This window comes from Eretmochelys imbricata, chromosome 6 (genome assembly GCF_965152235.1).
Source record: "Eretmochelys imbricata isolate rEreImb1 chromosome 6, rEreImb1.hap1, whole genome shotgun sequence".
NCBI classification, from domain to species: Eukaryota; Metazoa; Chordata; order Testudines; family Cheloniidae; genus Eretmochelys; species Eretmochelys imbricata.
In genome coordinates this window covers 61,324,101-61,342,114 of record NC_135577.1, presented here as the reverse complement: position 1 = coordinate 61,342,114, position 18,014 = coordinate 61,324,101, and the positions used below count along the sequence as shown (strand labels likewise).

General features: G+C 46.1%; 1 protein-coding gene across 5 annotated transcripts in view; it reads left to right on the top strand.

The window, feature by feature from the left end:
• The window catches only part of CELF1 (CUGBP Elav-like family member 1), a 102,518-nt gene that overhangs the window by 19,735 nt on the left and 64,769 nt on the right, over nt 1-18,014 (top strand). Inside the window, exon 2 of one of the 5 annotated variants that reach the window (XM_077818673.1) lies at nt 3,531-3,571. The exons of the other annotated variants lie outside the window; for them this stretch is intronic. The gene's annotated coding sequence lies outside the window, so the exon portion shown is untranslated. The remainder of the gene's footprint in view (nt 1-3,530; nt 3,572-18,014) is intronic. 5 annotated transcript variants of the gene reach the window in all.

Genomic DNA, 18,014 nt, shown 5'->3' with positions numbered 1-18,014 from the left:
GAGGTTGAACTTACAAATGTAGAATTATGTACAAAAAAAAATTGCACTCAAAAACAATGCAATGTAAAACTTTAGAGCCTGCAAGTCCACTCAGTCTGTCTTCTTGTTTAGCCAATCACTCAGACATACAAGTTTGTTTACTTTTATGGGAGATAATGCTGTCTGCTTATTATTTACGACACCCGAAAGTGAGAACTGGCATTTGCATGGCACTTTTGTAGCCGACATTGCAAGGCATTTATGTGCCAGATATGCTAAACATTTGTCTGCCCTTTCATACTTCTGCCACCGTTCCAGAGGATGTGCTTCCATGCTGATGATGCTCGTTTAAAAAAAATTAGTTAATTAAATTTGTGACTGAACTCCTTAGGGGAGAACTGTATGTGTTTTGCTCTCGCATGCTGCCATATATTTCATGTTATAGCAGTCTCGGATGATGACCCAGCACGTGTTCATTTTAAGAACACTTTGACTGCAGATTTGACAAAATGCAAAGAAGATACGAATGTGAGGTTTCTAAAGGTAGCTACAGCATTGACCCAAGGTTTAAGAATCTGAAGTGCCTTCCAAAATCTGAGAGGGAGGAGATGTGCAACATGCTTTCCGAAGAGTTAAAAGAGCAACACTCCGATGCAGAAACTACAGAACCCAAACCACCAAAAAAGAAAATCAACCTTCTGCTGGTGGCAACTGACTCAGATAATGAAAATGAATGTGCATCAGTCCGCATCGCTTTGGATCATTATCGAGCAGAACCCGTCATCAGCATGAACACATACTCTGGAATGGTGGCTTTATATTGTTTTGTTTTTGAGTGCAGTTACGTAACAAAAAAAAAAATCTATGTTTTGTAAGTTGCACTTTCATGATAACGAGATTGGACTATGGTACTTGTATGAAGTGAATAGAAAAATACTATTTCTTTTGTTTATCATTTTTACAGTGCAAATAGTTGTAATAAAAAATAATATAAAGTGAGCACTGTACACTTTGTATTCTGTGTTGTAATGGAAATCAATATATTTGAAAATGTAGAAAACATCCAAAAATATTTAATACATTTCAATCGGTATTCTATTGTTTACCAGTGTGATTAATCACAATTAATTTTTTTGAGTTAATCGCATGAGTTAACTGCGATTAATCGGCAGCCCTAATTTATACTGTTTTAACTAAGAATATTTGGGCCCCTAACACATATCTGTCTAAATTAGAGTTTGTGGTCCTGGTTTAACTCAAGTTAATTGATTGGCTATTAGTTAGTTAGTCAATATGATTATAAATGCTAATTAGTAAACATTTGTTACTGGAACAAACAGAAATAAGTTAAGTCAAGTCTAAATATAAACCCCTAGTCGGGGAGGTTAGATGCATTAAATGGTTAGGGGTACACTCACTGGGCAGGGACTGTCTTCTGTAGGGATGCCAGTGTGTTAACATGACTCAAGCCATGTCTGCTCTCTGGGGACTATAGCAGTGTAGCTGTGATACTGTAGCTATGGCAGCATTACTCTGTAGTGTAGACAGCCTACACTGAGGAAAGGAGTTTTTCCATTGGTGTAGGAGCACCCCTCCCTAAGCGACAGCAATTCAGTAGATGGAACATTCTTCTGTTGACATATCTTCATCTATACTTGGGGTTAGATCAGCATAGCTATGTTGCCCAGGGGTATGGCCTTTGAGTAAGGTAGCTATATCAAACTAAATTTTAACTATAGACCAGGCCTGAGAATTTGTAAAATGTGACTAGTGTGCCATGTAGAGGTGTTGATAAAGCAGCTGTTCTTAACTCCATGTTCTGGGGGCCAAGGCCTTGAGCCATTCTTTTCAGTAGCAGCAGCAATCTTATCTAACTGGTGTCCCATTAGAGGCAACAGTTTGTTCATCTGCAGTCATATCTTTTCTCACTCCTGCATCTTTGCATGAAATATGAGGTAGTATAGTCTTCATTCCTCTTCATGGGAAAGATGGACAGTAATAGAATTCCCCCACATACTCAGTAGGGGAGGTTGGAAACAGAATCTACACCCAAATGCACACCCTTGCAGGGGGAAGGCAGCAGCAGAATTTTTCTCATTGCAAAAAGAGATGTGGTGAAATATGTCCCTGTGGTGATGCTATTTATTTGGCAGTGAAGCTTAAGAAAAAACATGAGTCACAGGGATCTAGATAACACAAAGAATCTTGGAATCTGAGCACTGTGACAAATGTATACTTTATCTACACTGGGAATTTCAGACACTGGTGGCCAGCCACCTGTTTAACTGCACTGATCCAAACCCTTTGCACAGATACAGTAAACGATTGTAAGGGGCTTGTCTACACATAGAGCTATTCAAGGATAGCTATTCCAGAAAAATATTTGGAATAAGAGTGCCTTTTCCTGAATTAGCCTAATCCACTTTGGAATTCTGGAGTAAAATTGTCCACACATGGAAGTTATTCCAGAATAGCTATTCTGCCTTAAATTCACACTCTGCCCTGTTCTGGAATAATTTCCTTGTATGGACAAGCCCTCAGCCACAATTTGTACCTGTGTAATTCACCACTGCTCGACACCAGAGTAAACTCTACAGATGCAAGTTGCAGCTTATGTTTTCCTGTCTCTAGTAGGTGTTTTTACCCATGCAGCTATAACAGTGGTTGGCCACCAAAGACTGATAATGGGGTAAATCCTCAGTGAACACAAGACCTTTCCCTGCCAGTTGTACAGAATTTGATACCCCATGCACACTTGAATAGAGGAAAAGTGGCACCTGCCAGGAACAGTGCATTACCAGAGCATAAGAAGCTGAATTCTAGTTTCATTTGAGAAGGGAGAGAGTTGTAAGGCCTATCTGGTGCATAAACTTACATAAAATGGACTGTATAGTTAGGTTCTAAATGTGGTTAAAACCGGCCATATTGACAAATGCTTCCTGCAGGAATGTTCCCCAGGTCTCTCAGAGGTGGTTGCATCAGATCTGTTTGTTACTCTTGGAGCCTTCACTGTTCTACATACCTGAATAGTACAAAGAGAGAGTTTTCATCAGTGGTGCCCACATGTGTCATGGTTCCTCTGACTAGTGGCAGTGTTTGTAACTTACACAAAATGTTAATACTGATACTCCAGAGATCACATGCTTGTATCTGGCTTGAGAAGAGACATATCTGAAACCTCTGAGAAGTTATAATATCATGTCCTGCAACATTTGTAAGCACAGTGAGTTGCTTATTTCAGACCTTACTAAAACTAAGTAGCACAAACTTATACCTTTGGACTCATGACACCTCTGCGGGGCTTATAAATGTCTGTCATTCTGGGTTAAAAAACAAAACAAAAAAGGTTGCAAGTTCTGAAAAAGTGCAAACATTTTCTGTAAAAGATGGTGAGTACCTCATGCTGATTTCTATGATTAGAAATTCACTTTACTATCCCCGAGTCCTACGCCTGTGTAGGGTGACTTACAGTGCAGCTTACTTGATGATTCATGGTATCTTTTCTTGTAGCTCCGGAGCACCCAGTGTCTATTTTTATTCTTGTCTTTTAGAGTGAAGACTGGAACCTCTAGAGGAAGGAGCATAGCTACAGGTATGAACCAAATACAGGTCCTCTCTGTTGCTTATTGGACCTTTCTCTTAGATGCCTTTTTAGAGCAAGGTTTCTATTGCCTTTAGTAAAGTGAGTGTTCATTTTCCCTTACAAAGAGCAGTGCCCCCTGAACCTTAGGGTATGTCTATGCTACCCGCTAGATTGGCAGGCAGCGATTGATCCAGCGGGGGTAGATTTATCGCGTCTAGTCTGGACACGATAAATTGAGCCCCGAGCACTCTCCTGTTGACTCCTGTACTCCACGAGAGGCGCAGTCGGAGTTGACGGGGGAGTGGCAGCAGTTGACTCACCACAGTGAAGACACCGCGGTGAGTAGGTCTAAGTACATCGACTTCAGCTCAGTTATTCACGTAGCTGAAGTTGCATAACTTGAATCAATCCCCCATCCCCGAGTGTAGACCAGGGCTTAGGCTTTTGACAGTTTGCTATGTGCGTGCTGTGGTGGGGGCGGGCAGAACCAACTTGTTTAGGACTGTGAGTACCAAGTGAGCAGCAAGCTTCTGTGCAGCTTGGGGTTTAATGATCTTAGAGAAATAAAGGGTAAGAAGGAAAATGTTGCTGCTTTATAATATGAAGATCTGTTGAGATTTGTTCTATTCCTTGTCAAGTTTGTGAAGCGCTGAAACTGATCCTCTAATAAAACAACTTCCCTTTTTGACAAATTGGGTGAGAATGGATGGTCATGGGGATATGATACAGTCTGAAGATTGAATGGAGCCAAACCTGAATAGTTTTACAGAGAGTAAATCCTTCCACTCTGACTCCAGCTACCTAAATGTCTAAGGCTGATTTACACTGGGAACTTACATCAGGATAGCTACATTTTTAAGGGGTGTGAAAAATCCACACCCTGGGAGACGTAGCTGTACCGACCTAATCCCCAGTGTAAATTGCTATAGTTAGACAGAAGAGTTCTTCCATTGACCTAGATACCACCTCTCAGGGAGGTCGATTACCTACACCAGGGGTGAGCAAACTGCGGGCTGCTTTTATCCAGCCCGCAAGCTCTGGCCAGGGGAACAGGACTTGGGGCTTGCCACGCTCTGGCAGGGAGAGCAGGGCTGGGGGCTTGCCGCGCTCCGGCTGGGGGAGCGGGACCAGCAGGTTTGTCGCGCTCCAGCAGGGAGAGCAGGGCTGGGGGCTTGCAGCGTTCCGGCCGGGGTAGCAGGACCAGGGGCTTGCAGTGCTCTGCCTGGCGCTCCTGCCAGGGGGGCGGGACCAGGGGGTTTGCTGCTCTTCACCCGGGGCTCCGATGGAGCGGGACTGGGGGCTTGCTGCGCTTTGTCCAGCGCTCCTCAGTGATGAGCAGTTCATTTTGACCACCATCTTCGGGGAAGATTCTGCATGCAAAACACCACATTCCGCAGGTCTGACCTCATCACCCCTACGCAGCAGCGTGCCAAATCCCCTCCTGGTTTCCAGTGGCGCCCCTCTCGAGAGCCTCGAGTGGAGGGAAACTGCCCAGGGCCGCAGCTGCTCCCCTCTGGGTTCCTCCGCACATGGCACAGCTGCCTTGGTGTCACACTGCCAGCAGGGTCGAAGATCTCCCTTTCGATGGAGACAAGCTCTTCACCGCTACAACCAATGAGGTCCTTCACTCCATGAAGGATTCCCGTGCCACTCTCCGATCCTTAGGCATCCAAACACCTGCCTCAAAGAAGAGACAATATAGATATCAGCCATACCAATGATCACGTTACCATACCTTTGCGCTACATCCACCTTTAAGACAATATGATACACAACAATGACATAGGCCCAGGAACTAACGACATCGCCCTCTGCAAACAATGGCGACCCACCCTCCTAACCCAAATAAACAAATTTGAAGTCTTGGTCAAGGGTATAGGAAAACCTCTCACCCTCTCCAGTGCCAAAGCCAACCAACCATTTTTTTGGACATTGTTTGCGTCTGTTCCTGGCCAACTGGCAAACCATCACTACGGACAGATGGGTCCTGGAAATTATCAGATCGGATTATGCCATCCCCTTCCTCTCCTTACCTCCCACTCACCCTCCCTCCCCGTCCCTCTTCAGGGACCCCTCTCACAAACAATTGCTCTGTCAGGAGGTACAACATCTCTTATATCTCGCAGCAATAGAGGAGGTGCCCCCTTAACACAGAGGGAAAGGGTTTTACTCCCACTACTACTTGACGGAAAAGAAAAGCGGCGGTTGACGCCCTATCCTCAATCTTTGACATTTGAACAAGTTCGTCAAAAAACAGAAATTCCGGATGGTTACTCTCCCAATGATAATTCCGACGCTGGAGCAGGAGATTGGTTTTCAACCATCGACCTCCAAGATGCATATTTCCATGTCTCTATCTACCCTGTCCATCGACGTTTCCTCAAGTTTATTGTGGGAGCGCAACACTACCAATACGGGGTCCTCCCTTTTGGCCTTTCCACCACACCATATGTCTTCTCCAAGGTGCTAGAAGTTGTAATAGCACATCTCTGGAAAAAAGGGAATCCTCATATTTCCTTACCTGGACGATTGTCTCCTAAGTCTCCCACTCAGTTAGAAGTGAGCCACGCAACTCTTGCAACCCTTCACTGCTTCCGCACCTTGGGCCTGCAAATAAACAAAAACAAATCTACCTTACAATCTATCCAACAAATCAACTTCATTGGCGCCCACCTCGATTCCGCCACCGGTCTTGCATCTCTCCCCCCGGACAGATGCCACAAAATGGGCATCCTTATTATCTAGATACGTGCCAGCCCACAGACTACAGTCTGAGACTCCCTACAGGTCTTAGGACATATGGCTGCTTGCACATTTGTGGTCGCAAATGCTTGCCTGTACATGCGATGCCTTCAAGGTTGGCTAGCCACGGTATAGAAACCAAACAAGCACAGGCTAAACAGGTTACTAACTATGCCCCAGAAAGTCAAGGATTCACTCCTGTAGTGGACCTCTCCCATCAACCTCTGCACCGGGATTCCCTTCCAACAAGATCCCCCTTCAGTTACCATCACCACAGATACATCCCTCACAGGATGGGGAGCACACATCGGCCACCTTACCACTCAGGGTCTCTGGGCCACTTCAGAAACCAGGCTTCACATAAATTTGCTAGAGCTCCAGGCCGTATGCAATGCCTGCCTCCATTTCCTTCCCATCATACAAAACCACCAAATTCGAATCATGACTGACAACATCGCATGCATGTTTTATGTCAGCAGACGGGGGAGCCCAATCACACTCCCTTTGCACAGAGACGGTAAAACTTTGGAACTGGTGCCTTCAACACAACATCATATCTCCGCGTCATACCTGCCAGGTTCTCAGAATACCACCGCAGACGAGCTCAGCCGATCGTTCCCCTTACAGCATGAGTGGGAACTCAACAACACCATTCTTTCCAACATTGTCCAGACCTGGGTTTATCCCCAACTGGATCTATTTGCCACAGCAACAAACAAAAAATGCCCAACATTCTGCTCCAGAGCAGACCTGGGGAAACACTCATGGGGGGACGCCTTTATGCTCCCTTGGACCGAGACTCTCATGTTCGTGTTCCCAGCAATGCCTCTATTGCACAGAGTAATTCAGAAGCTGCAAACAGACAGAGCCAACATCATTCTCATAGCCCCAACGTGGCCCAGACAACCGGGGTAAACAGTGAGGTGGCAAAGTTTGCAGATGATACTAAACTGCTCAAGATAGTTAAGACCAAAGCAGACTGTGAAGAACTTCAAAAAGATCTCACAAAACTAAGTGATTGGGCAACAAAATGGCAAATGAAATTTAATGTGGATAAATGTAAAGTAATGCACATTGGAAAAAATAACCCCAACTATACATACAATATGATGGGGGCTAATTTAGCTACAACAAATCAGGAGAAAGATCTTGGAATCATCGTGGATAGTTCTCTGAAGACATCCACGCAATGCATAGCGGCAGTCAAAAAAGCAAACGGGATGTTAAGAATCATTAAAAAAGGGATAGAGAATAAGACGGAGAATATCCTATTGCCCTCATATAAATCCATGGTATGCTCACGTCTTGAATACTGCATACAGATGTGGTCCCCTCATGTCAAGAAAGATATACTGGCATTGGAAAAGGTTCAGAAAAGGGCAACTAAAATGATTGGGGGTTTGGAACGGGTCCCATATGAGGAGAGATTAAAGAGGCTAGGACTTTTCAACTTGGAAAAGAGGAGACTAAGGGGGGATATGATAGAGGTATATAAAATCATGAGTGGTGTGGAGAAAGTGAATAAGGAAAAGTTATTTACTTGTTCCCATAATGTAAGAACTAGGGGCCACCAAATGAAATTAATGGGTAGGAGGTTTAAAACAAATAAAAGGAAGTTGTTCTTCACTCAGTGCACAGTTAACCTGTGGAACTCCTTGCCTGAGGAGGTTATGAAGGCTAGGACTACAACAGGGTTTAAAAGAACTAATGGCTATTAGCCAGAATGGGTAAGGAATTGTGTCCCTAGCCTCTGTTTGTCAGAGGGTGGAGATGAATGACAGGAGAGAGATCACTTGATCATTACCTGTTAAGTTCACTCCCTCTGGGGCTCCTGGGTTGGATGGACCTTTGGTCTGACCCAGTATGTCCATTTTATGTTCTTATGTGGTACCCCTTTCTCCTGCGCATGTTGGTCAAGCCTCCCATTCCCCTTCCACCACTCAGCAACCTCCTATCACAATGCAGGGGACAACTATTTCACCCCGAAGTACAACGTCTCCACCTGAGGGCCTGGCTGATCAATGGTTCTCTAATGCGGAGTTAACATGTTCGGACCAAGTATGCACTGTCTTGCTACACAACAGAACACACAACATGCGCACTACCTACCTGCATAAATAGAAACGGTTTACATCTTAGTGCGCTGGCAAACAGACCTCGCCAGTTTCTGCTTCGCTCCCACTGATACTGTATTACCTGCTACACCTTAAAACATCTGGCCTCTCTACAAGCTCACTCAAGGTCTACCTTGCAACAATCACCGCTTTTCACCATAAGGTTGACAACATAATGGTCTTTGCCCATCCAATCACCAAAAGGTTCCTGAAGGGCATCCAGACGTTATATCCAGATGTGAAACCGCCTGCTGCACCTTGCGATTTACACCTAGTCCTCAAAGCCCTGATGGATAAACCCTTTGAACCAATGGCTACCTGCTCCCTTCTCCACCTATCCATGAAGACCGCCTTCCTCATAGCAATCATGTCTGCCAGACGAGTAGGAGAAATGGGGACGCTTATGGCAGACCCTCCGTATACCACGTTCTTCCGCAATAAGGTCACACTCCGTACGCATCGAAGGTTCTTACCTACACCTTCCAACATTTTTCCAAAACCTCACGCTAACGCCTTTGAAACAACAATACACACTCTTGATGTTCGCAGAGCATTATCCTTTTACCTGGATAGAACAAAACCATTTAGGAAAACCCCCAGACTTTCTGTCTCTACTACTCGGCACTCACAAGGAAATGCTATCTCTAAACAGAGACTTTCCAAATGGATTGCTGACTGCATACGCCTTTGTTACCAACTCAGGCAAATACAACCTCGTATGTCAATTAGATTAGAACACACTCTACCAGAGCTGTCTCCACCTCCACAGCCTTTCTCCGTAATGTCCCACTGTCTGACATATGCAAGGCAGCCACCTGGGCATCGAACCTTACCTTCGCTAAGCACTACTCTCTCATCCACACTGCAGCGTCTGACACCTGGTTGGTTAAAGCTGTCTTGTCAACAGCCTTCTTGCCTCATCTGAAGTCCCAGTGATCCTAAGGGATATTGCTTTTCAGTCACCTGATGTGGAGCACCCACAGGGACATCTCTCTCTCTCGAAGAGGAGGTTACTCACCCTGTGCAGTAACTGATGTTCTTTGAGATGAGTGTCCCCGTGGGTGCTCCACTACCCCCCCGCCCCACTTCGGAATTTTTAACACACTTCATTGTAGAGAAGGAACTGAGGAGCCCGGGCTGTGCACGCACTATTAGAACACTGTCAGCTCGAGAGGCAAGCACAGCGCATGCACAGCCGTAGGGGTACTGCTGTAGAAATCTCCGATCGAAGGCGCTGGGACACACCTTGACCTGAAGTGGAGCACACACAGGGACACTCATCTCGAAGAACGTCAGTTACTGCACAGGGTGAGTAACCTCCTCTTCCCAGTGGCTAGCAGCTCAGCAAGGCACCTCGGCTGCAAGGCTTTTCTGAGGGAAATTCCAGACTTGCTTTCAGATTTCTGACTAACAGTTTGGCTTAATATTTCCAGCTGTGTCCTAGGGCTGCATTTGCCTTTTGGGGAGATTTCCACTTCAGCTGTGCTTCCCCTGGTGCAGTGTTTGCAGCAGCTGATGCCTTTGCAAGCCTCAGGGAGAGAATTAGACCAATAAGAGCCAGAGTCGAAAGGAAAGGTCTGTGTCACCTGTTTCATCCCCTTATTGAGTGTCATGTTGGGGACCTCTATGGGCAGAGTGCAACTCCTCCTGTCAGCTCAGTCTGGGTGAAGTTGCCTTGGCACCCTTTTCCCAGGCAAGATTTGGAAAACTGTCTCTGGCGGCAAGCATCTTGTCCCCCTTCACCCCCCACTCCAGAGGGGGGTGAAGCTAGAAGGGCAGTGCACCAGATGGAGAATCCCACTTATGTCCCTATAGCCCACACCAGCAGCCATACTCCTGATTGTGGAGCTCAGCCATCTCCTCCTTTGCCTTCCCTCAGGCTATGGACACAGCATGGATGACAAAGCAAACATCAGAGAGTACAGTAGCTGTTAGACCTAACTCCCTTCCCCACTACCTTTCTAACAGCCCTTCCAAGGGATACTTACTGATATCCCAGGCTGTAGTGGCAGATCAGTGAAGAAAAGACCAGGCCATGAACATGTATGGATTGCTTTGGGCCTGTATGTGCGTGCATACATACATATATAAAATAATAGTGATTTCTTTATTTTTATATAATACATATATATAAAAAACTAAACAACAACAAAAGTATGAACTCTTTCAGCAGAGTACTGTGAAATTAGTTTTAGGATTTCTGTAGCTGTCCTAATCAAGCTGGAGCTGCATATCCCTCCTCAGGCTCCCTGGAAAGATGTAGTAAATGAATGGGGGTTTCCTGCTGCACTAGAAAGACTGGGAAAGTATCAGGCTGTCATCACCAGCTCCTGCTGTGTATAGCCATGCCCTAATTATTGGGCTGTCATTCCCAGCTGCTGATATGGGGCACCACGCCCTAGTGTTCAGGATTATTGTTCCCAGCTTCTGCTGCAGATTATCTCATCATCACCACTCTTCTCCCCTTCTCCCCCATACCCCCCAGCCACTAGCAATGGAGTGATGAGAGGGAGAAAAGCCCAGATGTGGAAGAACAAGCAGGCAGTAAAGAGCCTCTTGCCCCACCATCTGTTTTTTTTCCAGCTCCACTGGTCTCTATCCTGTAAAGCCAGAAGGTTTCTTGGTGTGCACCAGTCCAAATTCAATCTGATGTCACTACTGAAAGTAAATGTGGCTATATCCTGTAGTGGTCCTGGACTCAGCGTTTCCAGCTGAGGGAGATTTTTATTTAGAGTGGCCTTCTCACTAAATAGGTCCTACACAGCCAGCATAGTCCAGTCAGGCATCACCTCAACCCCCTCCTTGGGGCATGGAAACTTATTGGTGGCATCAGACTAGCCGACAAGAAAATCACAAATTGTTATCTATCACCCTCAATGCCTCTGCATGCTTTCATAAGCAATGCTAACATGGGTGAACAGTATTGCAAACATGGTCCCTCTTAGCTTACAAATCCAGGGCCTTAAGAGCATCTCCTTGATAAAGATAGTGTAATACAAATCTGTTTCATGCAGCTATATGGGGCTTTGGTCCTCAGGAACAGATGCTCAGGCAAATCAGTTCCCAGCTATCTTAGTGATACAGTGTGAAACTATGGGAAGCTGAGGCTATTCAGAGTCATCGGAAAAGTGGACTTACAGTCCTTGCTTCTGCCAGACACTATAGAAAGGAATAAGTTGAAACAGTCCCTGAAGTACATTAGAAAAAATTATCACTTTACATTTTGGTAGCTAGAGCAAGTGCAGATTGTGAGGTCAGTAGCTGCTGTCAGTTGCCTCAGAACTATCCACATGACTCCTTGTCAGCCCTATCTGGGTTAGTGCTCAGTTGGTGCCATGCTCTTTCCATTTGGGAGCAAATGTAGCTTTCATCAGAATTAAGTTATTGGATATTGCCCAGATGGGGTACTCAGTAGAGCTGGGCAAGAATCACAGGAACAGCATTATTTCATTTCCAGTCTCAAGTAACCCGTGGAAAAGTCATGACATGAATGAAACTATCATCTGCTTCACTTTAGAGCATTACAACCAGCTCACCATCTTATTTCTAGACTCAGAGAATCAGGAACAAACAGAACAGCGTTCCATCTGAATAAGTTTCCAAAGGAGGTTTATCTTTTCGCTCCCATTTTACCATCCCACAGAACATTTTTTCTTATTGCGTATGGATGATAGCTTTTTTTCCCCCAACTTGCTCTGATGAGTGCTCCCAGGGTCTCTTCTCAGGATCAGATTTTTTTTGAAGAGATCCACCCATTAGTGAATGAGGTAGAGTGATTCTTATGTCAGATGCCAGGTGGGGATAAAGGAGAGGATTCATTCAGGTCCCAGTTCAATCTAGAGACCAGAAAAAAGACAGCACAGAAACCACCAGCTGGAACACAGTGAATCAATGAGGGGCTCTGAACACTGTTCTTTCTGGGGATAACAGATTCCTCTGGTAATTAAAGAGACAAAGTGGGTGAGGTAATATCTGTTGTTGGGCCAACAGCTGTTGAGACAAGCTTTCAAGCTACATAAAGCTTTTCTTCAGGTCTGGGAAAGATACTCTAAGGGTTTGTCTACACTTACAGTGGCACAGCTGCACCACTTAATGAAGACTCTACCCATGCCAACAGGAGTAGGTACTCCACCTTCCCAAGACGTGGTAGCTGTGTTACCAGGAGAAGCCCTCCTGTTGACATAGCATGGTCTACTCTGGGAAGCCCTGACACTTCCCCCCGCACTCCCCCACACACTCTCCAGTTGCAGCCCCAACCTCTCTGTGGCTGACGTCTATAACATCTTGTTCAGAGTTACGAACAACTTCCATTCCCGAGGTGTCTGTAACTCTGGTTCTACTGTAGTGACTTTGTTCTCTAATTGTATATATTAATTAGCACCCCTAGTATAGTTAGTTAGACTTAGTGCATGTGAGTTGTTTGTTTTCTCTGGTGATGCCCTCACCAAGGTTTAAATATTGTCCATCATTGGGGTGGGGGACAAGCCCAAGCTAATGATCTCCACACATGGTGCTTGCTATGTTTAGGTGAAGCCCAAATCAAGGAATGCTGTTTGATTTGCAGGTTGTTCATGAAACCGACATAGTGCCAAGGGATCTTAGTCTGCTCAAACAGACCACGTGGCCTGCTTTTGCACTAAGGCCCTCATCAGATCAGAGGTTACCCCTCAGGTGCTGAGAGTGCTGTCGCTTCACATCCTGGAGTTGGCACCTCTCCCAAGACATGGAGGAGTCGTTCCCTGTCAAGTGTGCTGAGGAAAAGGTCATACAAGACTGACCAAGGGCACTCCAGGTCCCATTGGGTTTTATCTCCCTCCCCTAGAAGAAATGTGGATCCTCAAATGATGAATGCTCGTGCGCAGGATGGAGCAAGTCCTGTCAACTGCTCCGCAGCAACGTGCAGAGAGGTCAGAGGCCCCAGGCCCCGTACTGTTGACTCCAGTTGCAGCTGTGAAGCAGCTGTTGAGTCCTGTAACGACGAAGGTGACTCCGGCACTGGCTGCTTTTGTGCCAGCAGCATATCAGACAACAGTGGACCTCCTCTGTGTTTCTGTCCCAACTTCTCCCTTGGTACAGGACTTTGCCAGGGCTGTGTCCTTTATTGCCCCATTGGCTGGCTAAGCCACTGTACCTATGGATCTGTCGGCGCTGCACCTCAGTGCTTCCTTTACATGCTCAATGGAAACGAGGCTGGGGCCAGCCCTAGCACAAGGGACCTCCTTAGCACTGGAAACTTTGGTATCCCTGCGGCTGGCACCATTAATGTTGCCACGGTGGCAGTTACTGCCTTCCTCTTCGCCACCCTCAGTTACTTCAGTACTGATGCCGACTTTGGGATCAACACTGCTTCTAGCACAGGAAGTTACTGAGGCATACTCGGTGTCAGCAGTACTGTTTCCATTGCCGGTGCTTAGCTCCTCATCGGTCTGGGCTATGGACACGTCAGACCAGCTGTTCACACCCTCAGGGCTGGCCCCACTGCTATCCCACCAAGCCCAGGACCCCTCAGTGTCCAGGGCAGGAGATTCCTCTTCCTGCTCCCCATTGGCTGAGCGAGTGCCATTCATGGAACTCTATGGGTACCCGAATTGACGCTTGTCTTGTGGTCAGGATGGAGGCCCATGGGCTGGTGCCTACTGGCTACCACTTCCCTATCCATATGGAATCCATGGGACACTCCTCAGTTGCAGAGGTCTGCTCCTCATCCCACTCCAGGCAGAGATTGCCAGCCCGCTCTGTTGTGGTGATCTGTAACTTGAAGTCTTTAAACCATGATTTGAGGTCTTCAGTAACTCAGCCAGAGGTTAGGGGTCTATTTCAGGAGTGGGTGAGGTTCTGTGTCTTGCAATGTGCAGGAGATCAGACTAGATGATCATGATGTTCCCTTGTGACTTTAAAGTCTATGAGAGTCAGCCAACCCGGGCCTGTCAGCTCTCGAGCAGGATCTAACTCTTGCACACTTAACTGGCTCATCTTCATTCCTGGACTATTCTGCGGTGCTGGGCTCTTCCTCGCCATTAGCACCAGAGGATTTCAAGGTGCCCAGGACCTGTTACCACACGTGACCTCGTTCCTAGGTACTCAAGCAGAGTTCCTCCAGGAGAACAACCATAAGTTAGTGGATGTCCTGCAGCCATTTGACCCTGGGAGAGTCACCCTCCCTATTAACAATGCACTCCTTGAGCCTGCTGAGGTCCTCTGGAGCATGCTGACTTAGGTACCACCTACAGCTAAGTGCATGGAAAAGTGCTACTTCATTCCTATGCAGGGATTTGAGGATTTTTATTCCTATCCAGCCCCAGGCTCCTTGGTAGTAACTGTGGTGAACAGTAGAGCCAGACAGGCAGGTTTAAATCCACTTCCAAGGAGGAGGACTCTTAAGTACATGGAGCTGGTGGGCAGCTCCTCTTCCTTGCAGATGTGAATTGCTAATCAGCAAGCATTACTGTGCAAGTATGACTACGTCAACTGGACAGCTATGTCCAGATTCACAGACCAGCTGCCTGATGCCTCGAGGGAGGGATTTGGGGCATTTGTTACCAAAGGTTGCTTGGTGGCTTTGCAGTCCAAGTTGGATGTCGCGGATACTTCAGCCAGAGCAATGACCTCTGTGGTGACCATGAGTAGGTCTTAGCTGCAGAATTCAGGTATTGCCCCTAGTGTCCAGCAGGCCATGAAGAATTTGCCCTTCAATGGCCCGGCACTATTCTTGGATAAAACTGAGACTCAGCACTCCTTCAACGACTCTAGGGCTACTCTTTGGTCCTTGGGGGTGTATACCTGGAGATGCAGAGATGCCACTACGGCATTCAACAGCGGCCTCAGTATCCTCTGCAGTGCACGTTCGGGTAGCCTTTCCTTCCTCTGAGACAGCGGGACTACCCGAGACAGAAAGGGGCATAGATCTCACAGGAGGAAGCAGTCGGATTTGAACAGTCCACATGACCTTCCCCAGCACCCCTCCAATGCCCATTTTGACTCCTTGGTCCAGAGCAGTGTTCCATTCGTCACTCCCTTCCCCATATCCCCACTGTTTGGGGACAGGCTGACCCGCTTTCACAATGCTTGGGGCTGGATCACCACTGACAACTGGGTCTTAATCACGATCAGATCAGGCTGTGTCACCCAGTTCCTCTCCATCCCTCCTCCCCATCCTCTCTCCCTGTCCCCCTTCAGGCCCATCTCATGAGATACTGCTCTCAAGGAGATTTGCTCTCTGCTGGTGCTGGGAGCAGTGGATGAGGTTCCGACAGATCACCAGGGTCAGGGTTTCTATTCCCGGCACTTTCTGTTGCCCAAACCAAAATGAGGGGTAAGACCCATTCTCAACCTTTGGGTCCTCAACAAATATATCAAGTATGGGTGAGAAAACCTGGATTTGTGCTGGAAATGGCCCAACTTGATGATCACTTTAGATAAGCTATTACCAGCAGGACAGTGGGGTGGGAGGGGGTATTGTTTCATGGTCTCTGTGTGTATATAATGTCTACTGCAGTTTCCACGGTATGCATCCGATGAAGTGAGCTGTAGTTCACAAAAGCTCATGCTCAAATAAATTGGTTAGTCTCTAAGGTGCCACAAGTACTCCTTTTCTTTTTGCAAAGACAGACTAACACGGCTGTTACTCTGAAACCTATCAAGTATATGAGTTTCTGCATAGTCATCCTATCAATTATTCTTCCCACATTGTCTCAGAACAACTGGCTTGCTTCCCTGGACCTTCAGGACACCTGCTTTCATGTGGCGATTTTGCTTTAGCACAGAAAATTCCTTCAGTTTGTCTTGGTGGAGCACAATTTCCAGTATAAAGTGTTTCCCTTCAGCCTCTCATTTGCCCCTCAGGTTTTTACGAAATGCATGGCCATTGTCACAGCATATCTCAGAAAGAAAGGGAACCATATCTTCCCCTATCTGGATGACTGTTTACTATGGGTCAGATCCAGAGAAGAAATCTTTTCTCAAATCAACACTGCTGCACTTGCTTGACCATCTGGGTCTCATCCTAAACACTGGGAAGTCAATTTTGGTTCCCATTTGAAAAATACAGTTCATGGGGGGGACCCTAACAGTCTCTGAGTTCAAGAGCATTTCTGTCTATGGACCGTTTTCAGGTGATTCGCTACCTCTGCCACAGTCTGCAGCGTCAGCCTTCCATGAGAGTTCCGATGTGCTTGAGGCTCTTGGAGCAAATATTCACTTGCATGCAGGTGGTCCAGTTCGCAAGGTTTGCTCCCTTCAAATGTTGCTTAAGACAGTTTGCCGTCTGACTCTTCACTCCTTGGATAGATGGGTCCATCTTCTCCACTGGGCCGCCTCCTACACAATTCTCCATATCCAGAATTTTTGTTTAAAATGGTCTCTGTTTCATTTGAACCAGGCAGTATACTTATCTGTATTCTTTCCTAAGCTGCATGTGTCTGGGAGCTTGAGTTGCTCTTACTGCATCAAAACTTCAGCCCCTATCTTACTCTCTCTTACTCTGTCTCAGGCCTGGTCTACACTACAAAGTTAGTGTAGTGTAAAAATGACCCAGGCGTGTGAAAAATTAACACCCCCGAATGATACAGGTAAGCTGTCCTAACCCCCATTGTAGACAACACCACCTCTTGGGGAGGTGGATTACCTATGCTGATGGGAGAACCCCTCCTATTGGCGTAGGTAGTGTTTATAGTGAAGCGCTACAGCGGTGCAGCTGCAGTACTGTTTCAAGTGTAGACAAGCCCTCAGTGAACACTGCTGGAGATCTTCCTGCTGCATTCGTGACCTCTGGCGAAGCGTCATGGGAAATTGTACTGTTTAATGGTGTAAGTTGAAGCGTTAAAAGTGTTAGCACAGGTCTGTCGAAACTAAAGTGTTGTAACTGCATGGTTTGCATTGCTCTATTAAGAAGTGGCTTTGTGTGCCTGGGGAGGACTGACAAATGAATACCTTTCTAGAGAGAGATACAAAGCAAGGATTTCAGTAGGATAAGAGAGCAAACAAATTATAAAAATTGGCTGGAATAATGGGTGATTTTGTAAGTTACTATAAAATTAACTGGTTCTGTGTTACATTTGGGACAATTTGGAGAAACAGTTTAATGAGTAACTCCTTTTCAAAACAGCTTGTATGGTTGTTTTGATGCCCGCAAGGAAGGAGGAAACTTGAGACTTGTTGCTCTCAATCCTGCCCAGAAGATCTTCTAGACATTATCAGGGAAGAAAGAAAAACCTCTTTAACATTTTTAAATTCTTATAAAAACATAACTTAGATTGGGCTATTTAAAGGATGATTATCAGAAAATGGACGTTTGTAATTATCCAATTTAAAAATATGGTGTCCCTTTAATTTTTTTTTAAGGTAAACCTACCTAAAAACCACAAGTCAAAAAGTGAACATTTAGGCCACGGTCTCATTTTAAAGCTTAGATCTGGGTCTAAGGTGTGTTTCTTTTGAATAGAGTTTTGGTTCTCAATGTAGGTCTCATACAGTGAGGTGCTATGTTCTCTAGGCCAGGGATTCTCAACCTTTTTCTTTCTGCCCCCCCCGCCCCCCCCAGCCCACAAACATGCTATAAAAGTTCCATGACCCACTTGTGCCGTAAGAACTGTTTTTCT